This window comes from Rousettus aegyptiacus, unplaced genomic scaffold (assembly GCF_014176215.1).
Source record: "Rousettus aegyptiacus isolate mRouAeg1 unplaced genomic scaffold, mRouAeg1.p scaffold_m13_p_17, whole genome shotgun sequence".
NCBI classification, from domain to species: domain Eukaryota; kingdom Metazoa; phylum Chordata; class Mammalia; order Chiroptera; family Pteropodidae; genus Rousettus; species Rousettus aegyptiacus.
In genome coordinates, this window is record NW_023416292.1 from 12061607 (window position 1) to 12070063 (window position 8457).

At 40.4% G+C, this 8457-nt stretch overlaps 1 long non-coding RNA gene across 1 annotated transcript; it reads right to left on the bottom strand.

The window, feature by feature from the left end:
• Positions 1 to 2330: 2330 nt before the first annotated feature.
• On the bottom strand, positions 2331 to 8255 carry LOC118612943. Its single transcript, XR_004955290.1, has 3 exons — positions 8094 to 8255; positions 7760 to 7888; positions 2331 to 2557 (listed from the first exon to the last, which is right to left on the bottom strand). It is a non-coding gene; the product is annotated as an uncharacterized LOC118612943 (long non-coding RNA).
• Positions 8256 to 8457: the final 202 nt, after the last annotated feature.

The following is an 8457-nucleotide window of genomic DNA, read 5'->3' on the forward strand; positions in this document are numbered from 1 at the left end:
TTCTTGATAACAAATATCCTTTCGAAGTAATTTTGCCCTCTCGTTCTGTCTTTAAATTTCTCAAATGGTACCTATTGATTAAAAAGCCATGTTCTGGTGTGGAAGTTTCAATTCTTCCTCAGTTTTGAGCTCATTGTAGAAAAGGTAAGTATTCACCAGCAATACAAGCAGAAATTATTTTCTCCTCAATCATTCCTACCCAAGGAGGTACAAGGTATTCAAAGTAAAGAAAAAATATAAACCAGGCCAGAAAAGGACCTCTGAAAACCTAGCTGAATAAAATTGGGTTAGGAAAGAAAGAACCTCCCAAATGCGTTGGTTGAGTTCTTCGTTGACACTTTTTCTCGTTCATTCATTCATTTATTCATTCATTCTGTGTGAGGAAACTACACTGGATCTTAGAGACTCAGAAAGGAAATGCACGCACCTAATGTTCACATTCAAGCAGAAGAAGCAGATGCATAAAGTCGAAATTGTAACTTCATGTGTAAGTACCGTGATGGAGGTGGGGAGGGGGCGGTGGGGACCGGGGGGACTGACCACCTCAGGAAGGGAGGCAGAAACGCTGCTACAAAAAGGGTATAAAATGACAGCAGGGCCTTGAAGCACAAGTAGGAATTTGCCATTTGAAAGAAAAGAATTTGGAGTTCCAGTTAGAGTTCATAGAATTCGCAAAGTCCCAGTGAGATTAAAGTCCACGTGAGGACGGAGAGAGCTCCTGGACTGTAGATTAGGCCAGGAAGATGGGAGTGAGCCAGGTGGCGAAGGACTTTATTTACTACAGTAGAGAACTTGGACTTTATTCTAAGGGCAACCCAGATCTGATAGAGGTGCTCGAAGACAATGAAGCACGTTATAAATGTGAATGTAATAAACCATGGAGACATAAAAATTAAAACATGAATCCATGAATACCTGTGCTAATTTCCTCAACTTTCAAAGCAACGAGTCAATAAGAACATCTAAAAAATTGGCTGGAAAATAGAAGCCATCTTTACGATCCAGGCATTAAAAGCAACCACTAGAACTGAATATAATATCAGAGACAAAAAATATCAGGAGGTGAAAAACAGCAATTTAAGTAGAAGTTCCAAGACAATCCTTCCCATCCTTTACAGCGAGCAGCTAGTCTAGAATTCATAAATCGAGAATTAGAAATTAGCAGCAGAACCTAAAATAAAATAGTTGCCTCTGAAAAAGAAGACGGTTAGAAAATACTTTCTGTCCGTTTTGATACCTGGGAGTTCCTAAATTTGGTGCAAAGGGGGCATAGGGGCACTTTGTCTTTCATCACCTTCTCTAGTTGGGCATTTATTACCGTATTACTTTTATGATTCGGCCTCTTACCTCCTCTCTTAGGAGAAAGTCTCCAAAGGGATGTTTACTGCTCTTCTAGGTTCAGTCAGGCTTCACTTACATAATGAGGAAAATAATCTTGAGTCCATGCACTAATGGTAAATATAGACTCCTACAGACTTCGGTGAGCTTAAAATAATCAGTACTAGTGTTCTTCTCTACTTTAGACACAGAAAATCTAAGAAATGAGAAATTCAAAGCCTTTACTCATAAATTGAGAAAAGACCATTAGTCATACCAGAGGTGCTAAATTAACAACTTAATTGTTTTCTATTTCCTGTTATTCTTGCATATTAGGGAAAGTTCAAACCTTATAAAAATTGTCTTAATGACTTGAAATAGAAAAAATGTCACGAGGATTTTAACTTTCCCTTGGAAATAATATCTTTGTGATGAAATTCAAACTAATTTTTAAATCACATTTGAAAAAACAATAACCTGCTAGAAGATTTTGCTAAAAAGAAAAGATCCAGTATCCCTAAAAAGCAAAAAGTTCATGTCATTACTACTTAGACAAAAATAATGGAATCAATTACGCTATATGCAAAAATAATTTTTAAATATTTCTCATGGTAGGATCATCTACACAAAACACCAAGGCATAACCAATAAGCCTTTCCTCTTCTCATGCAAAAAATATATATAATCACATATGCATCTGTAATATATAATATATAATACATATTGCACTATATTTTATAATTGTCAAGTATGTTAGGGGCTGACTCTGCCTGACCTGGGTTAGAAGCTCAACTCTGACACTAACTGGGTGACTTTGGACAAGTCATTTGATCAAGTCTTGGTTTCACAGGGTCGTGGTGGGGACTACCCAGAAGAATGGATGTAGAGTGCTTAACACAGTAGTTGGCACTATGCTAGCTATTATTCTATGTTACGCTTATTTGTTTTAACAGAAATATTTTATATTTTACAAAATACATTTTAATACAAATATCCCAGGCTGGCCATTAACTTTTAAGAAGTGAAAACTCAGATTTTTGTTAGCTAAGGCGCTATGGATCCAACAAAGCACACCCAACAGTAAAAATCTAGAACAGGTTATGACGTCATCACCCAGCCGCTCGCTGGTGGCATGGTGTTGTCCACTGGAGCCATTTCCTCTGGAGGCGAACCTCTTCTACAGGACACTTTTTCAATGAGCAACTGTGTTCTCACCAGCAAGAAGTGATCTGGCTATCGTCTATTGGAGTGAGAAGAGTGATTTATGTGATAAGGGTAACTTCTGGGAAGCACGTTATAAATCCAGATACCCACAGGGTTTTTCCTTTGATGGCTTTATCCCATCGTGCTGACAAGGCCAGGGTCAGGCAGCTTTCTCTGGGCAGGAGATGGAGGTGGTGGGGGAAATGAGGTATTGCAAATGTGCACACATCCCGAGAAGATACAGAACTGCAAGGCCGAAAATATCATCTGGTCCTTTACAGAAAAAGTTTGCTGACCCCTGTTACAGAGTCTAAACACTAAACTTAGAACCTCTGCCTTAAGGATTTCAAACTCTGTAAGCAATCAAATGGAAACATTGGTTTCTACATAACTAATGATAGGACCATGTTCTTCTAGTCATGGTTCTGGGATATTGAATAGAAAAGGACATTTTCCTTCTTGTGTTTATTTGCTCGAATTATTACAGATGAAGTCATTCAAAATTAAACAATTGGTTTATTGGATGAACTGAGAGTAGGAACAGAAACTTTCCTGAAAACCAACAGCCCATCCACAATAATACCCCCAAGCTAGGAAAACAACTCAAAAGCTCTGAAAACCTTGATGCTTTTGGCATCAAAACTCATTTTTTATGGAAAGCCTTGAAAGAAACCGAGGTGGGCAATTTGTTATCTCTATCCTACCCATGTAACTATTGATGCTTTTTCTCTGCAGAAGTGTTGAGATGGCTGATTATGGGACACTGCCCCAGGGTCTGAGTCTGTAATTAAGGAGCACATTCTACCTTCTGAAACCTGGCAGGAGGTGGGGGGGGGGAGGTGTAGAGGGAATGAGGGGCGTGGGGAGGTGGAGATCTGAATCCTGAACCCAGCTGGTTCTGAAGGTTTTCAATAAGGAACTGTGGACCTATATTCCATTATGATTACAGTAAAAGGGGGCGCCACCACTTTGAAATCAGCAAGTCTTTTCCTACGATGCTCCCACTACTTCTACGTCCCTCCAATTTTTTAGTAAACAGTATAAGCCTAATATTCATTCCAGCAAACAAGTGAATACAATGTACTAATAGATTTTTCTTTTAATGATTCTATAGAGTAGTAACGTGCAAGTTACAAACCCTATAAATACAAATATAAGAATTCTCAAAGCAACACATACCATTCTCCATTCATTGTTACCACTCCCAATTTAAGTGAATTTAATTTAAAAAATTCATTTTGAGATTCTACACGGTGCCAGGCACTAAGGTGGGTACGACAGTGAAAAGAACAGGCATGTTCTCCCGTAAGAAAATAATGATTTGAAAGTGAATATATGAGATTTATCTATTGACTCATTCATTTATTCGAATACATTTATCGAGCACATATCATAAACCAAGTACTATTCCAGGTGTTGGGAATTCAGGTGTAAAAAAATATCCTATCAACATAAAGCTCATATCTCCGTGGAGGGAGATTGATAATAAGCAAAATGAGTAAGTAAAATAAATTAATAGAAAGCGGAGAAGAAAATCGGAGGTGCCAAAGTGGAGGTGCGATTCTAAACAGGGTGGTGGGAGAGCGGACCGCTGGCGAGATGGCATTGGTGAGACCCGGCAGGAGGGAGAGCGTCCCGGGAGCGTCGAGATGGCTGATGAATGCCTGGGGATGCGAGGCGTTCCAGGTACGGAGAAGAGCAAGCACGAAGGGAGGAGGGCACCTGGCACACCTGGAGGAGCGGGAAGCAGGCCAGTGTGGGGCTGGAGCAGAGTAAATGTGGGGTCATGGGAAGGGTCGTGGGAAGTAAGGGCGGAGGTGGGAAGGGATACGCGCAGGACGGTGCGGGTCACTGTAAGGACCTTGGCTTTTATACTGAATGAAATAAAGAGCCTCTGCAGGCTTTTGAGGAGTCGAGGCATTAACCAGTATTTTAAAAGGTTCTTTCTGCAATGAAAGTATTAGACGTGGAAGGCCATCCATGAAAGGCTAGGAAGTCAGTGAGAGCCGCACTGAAGAAACGGCGTTTAGGCCTAAAGGATTTGTTTACTGTGGCGAGTTAGCTCTAGAGGAAAGGGAGGTGCTCTTTCCAGCCAAGAGGACTTGCTGAGGGAGGGAAGAACCCAGCAGGCTGAAGCCTTTAACGCCACAGTAAGCATCCTGCACTTTACCCTAAGGCTAATGTGTGGGAAACAGTTGGCATGTTTTAAGGAAGGGACCTGCCTTGATCTGCTCAAGGTTTTACAATGACCTTCTGGATAGTTTTTTTGTAAAATGAATTAGGCAGTGTTTTTTTTTGTTTTTTGTTTTTTTAAACTGCAGGTCATGAGTCATCAATTTGGGGGGGGGGTCATCAAATAGCTTTTTTTAAAAAAAAATAATGAAATAGAAAACATCAGAATGCCCATGGGTTGTAAGTTGCAGGAAACTTCTGTTCCTCTACATACATATACTCATGTGTACGTGTGTGTCACTGTTCGAAGTTTAAAAGTCACATAATGAGAGGGAAGGGCATATAAAAGAAAGAGCACTAAGGGAATGTGCTATAATCTTAAGGGTATCGCTGGTTGCTGAGGCTCGAATATGGATAAAAACAAAAAGGCTGGTGAGAAGTCTCAGAGACCTGCCTAATGGATGTGGGGGCAAAGGGAGCGGTCCAGGGCGGTTCAGGAGCTCTGTGGATGGTGGTAACATCGCTGAATTTGAGAACATGGGAGGAAAGGCAATTGGATTTCCACGTGTTGCCTGCAAGATGCCACGATGCAGATATTCAGTTTAGAGAAAGCGAGGAGGCTGGTTTCTGTGATGGGGACGTGGTCAGCACCATTGGTAAAGAGAATTTTTAAAAGGTTCCATGACAAGTCATTTTATCATATGTTAGTGTCATCTCATGTAATGTTTCCGGGCAAAATATACTAAATATTTTTTTATACCAAAAAAAAAATGTCCTTTGTTTATCTTGAATTCACACTTCACAGGGCATTCGGTATTTTATCTGGCAATTCTAATCAGGGTTCAAGTCCCCTGAGAACAGAGACAGATACACCAGAGGGGACACAATGACAATGATCCAGGCAAAAGGTAAGGAAGCCCTAAAATTAATTAGTGTTTCACAAAGGAGTCTTTGCTTGACTAGTAAAACTACAAATTATAAAATGTAAAACTGAATTAATTATAAGCATAATGATATCCTATGTAGATCTTCCTCCTTCAGGGTCAAGATGAGAACCTGTAGCTCAGATTCACGATGGGCCGGTCTGTCCCAGACGGCTCAGCTGGGGGCTGCGGTATCTCTGAGAACACGCACCCTAGACAGGGAGTCAGCGCTAGCACCCAGGTGGGCTATCTGTCCTAAAGGGACTTATCTGTGGGAGGAACGTTCTGCTTGCATTTTCACTTCAACAAAACGTTTTTTTACAGTGTTGAACTTATAAAAACAAAACATGAAAGGCCCTATTGTTGATATAGAGGTCCTTCAGAAAAAAAATGAAAAGCACACACATTTTCAGTATAGACCCACGATTTGAGTATCTCGGTTTGAACAAGAAGCTGATGAAAAACAAAATAAAAATAAATCCAACACATCAAAACTCTTTCAAAGTACATCGTATTTTTTTCTTCTGGGGTAGCTGTGTTCCTAGTGCCCTGATGTTTCTCACACTGTACACTATACACTGAATTCCTTGGCCTTGATCTACCAGCAGACTCAGAAGACCCCACTGTCCCTGGGCTCTGACTCCAGACGGCTCCCCGTAAAGGAAAGAGCGAGCAATTGTATACACACATATACATTCTCAAAGCCTGGCAGATCCCACCCTGACAGCTGCTTGCTTTTTGCAGACCCAAGTTATATAATGGTCAAAGGAATTTTAAAAAACTTGTAAGGAGATGTGTAATAGAAATATGACTAAAGAGACATGAGTGACGTCTGCCAGTTAACCATATTACATTTACAACACCTAGATTCAAACGTAACTTTCATGAGGGCAGTAATGCTAGTCTGTGCTGTTTGCCAATGTGATTTGAAAAAAAAAAGGGGGAAGCAAAATGAAGAGCCCGCAACAGCCAATCATGTTCAAAGAGATGCTCAAACTATTCGAAGCTTTTCATGTTTAAGCTTGTCAAAAGCAACTCAGTATCCAAAAGCAGACATTTCAGTTCTTTCATTCACTCAATAAACGTTAACTGAGGACCAATAAATCGCCAAACACTGTGCTGGGCTCCTGCTTCAAGAACAGACAAGGGCATTCCTGGTTAAACTGGAAGGACTTTGCTGTAGAAATTTGCCCTTTAAAAAGGTGATCCTAAATGCTATCTTAAAAGGAAGTTAGCATATTAAAAACCACAGACTCGTACACTTTAAAAGGGCTAAGGCTATGCGAGTTGTACCTCAAATTTTGAAAAGTGGAAAAAAAAATAAAAGTAAAACAATAAGTGGGAAGTTAGAGTATAATTAGGTACTATTCTTTTTTCATCCAAGTGAAGAGAGGCAGTAAAATGAATAATTTTTAATTAACAGAAAACCGGAAATTGTTAAATTAGTCTAAGACACTACCAAAATACAAAATATAGTTTTAAAAATTGAAAGAAAAAAATGTCTTTAACACCAAAGTAAAACTGATTTCTCATTGTCTAGGATTAAACAAATGAAATGACTGACATATGTGGAAAGAAAAGCAAAAGGTGGGGAGATTCTCTAAAATGAAAAGTTTTTCTAGATTCTTGGCCGGCTATTTTTAAAGGAAAATGATTTTCAAAATGCTTAAGAGTAATTTGGAGATAATTTATCTTTTTTCAATAAAGGCTATTTAAGAGCTATTGAATCTTTTATTCCACTGCGTAGTAAATTTCAAAAAGACACTAGAAAACTGTCCTATGAATTAACAAGCCGTCACTTTATTAATTACCGTATCTATTTAATAAAATGTATGTAAATCAAAGTGCTTCATGCAGTTATCTAAATAAAGCCTTACTGGGGTGTTAAAGAAACAATTACTCAGGTACTTGTACAGACAGTAAGGAAGACTTTATTCAAAGAGGAGCTACTATGGTTGGGTTTTATAGTAGGGGAGGGAGATTGGGCTCTAAATACAGGAAAGGTGGCACTATATAGCCAAAGATCAGAGTGGCAGGGGGCGGGGGGGGGGGGGCGTGCGTTGGGAGGAGGGGAGGGGGTTCGGTAGATGGAAAAGTACTGAGAGGAGGCATGAAGGGTAAGGAGGGATACTGCCTAAACTCACCTAACAGGTGAAGGCAGCCCAAGGTGATCTGAGGGCTGGTGGCCTTTGATCAGAAACGGTCTACAAAAGCTGAGGTTTCTGTTGAAATCCTGCCATAACTCACTTGCTTAGCTGCCCATGTCTTATGCCCTTGTGGTAGGAAAAAAAAGAAAGAAAAGTCAATTTAGGCACCTCGGTCAGGTTCCTGAGTCCTCTGCTACATGACTTTGGATGACACATACAATTAGCTACAACAAGGTTTTCAGGAAGACAAACTTACATAGCTAAGTTGCCAGGACATTGTAAATGTTTAACGGACTTGCAGACCTAAGGTAAGAATAGCGATTAGACGTACCAGGGCATGTTTCAGACTCAACTTAGGCACATAAGGAGGCGGAAGGCAGCGGTCCTTAAACTGGGGTCCTGGCAATGCCGGGTACAAATATGAAGACTTTCCAGAGGTTCACGGGCATGGATCGTTGTAACAAAATCAATGTTCAAATCTTCGGCTCCCACGTGTCCTCTCATAGCTCTGCTGTACTGAACAGAACGCTGCCCTGGTCCCAGTTCCGTTAGCCACATCCTCTTTCCCACCCGAAGGCCCAGCAGTCACTGTACCAAAGAAAGTAAAAGCAAAGTCCCACTGGGCCCTAACTTTTGTGTGCTTGCTCCAGGGGTAAACACCTCCAGGCCACCAAACCTAGGGACCATGTAGATTT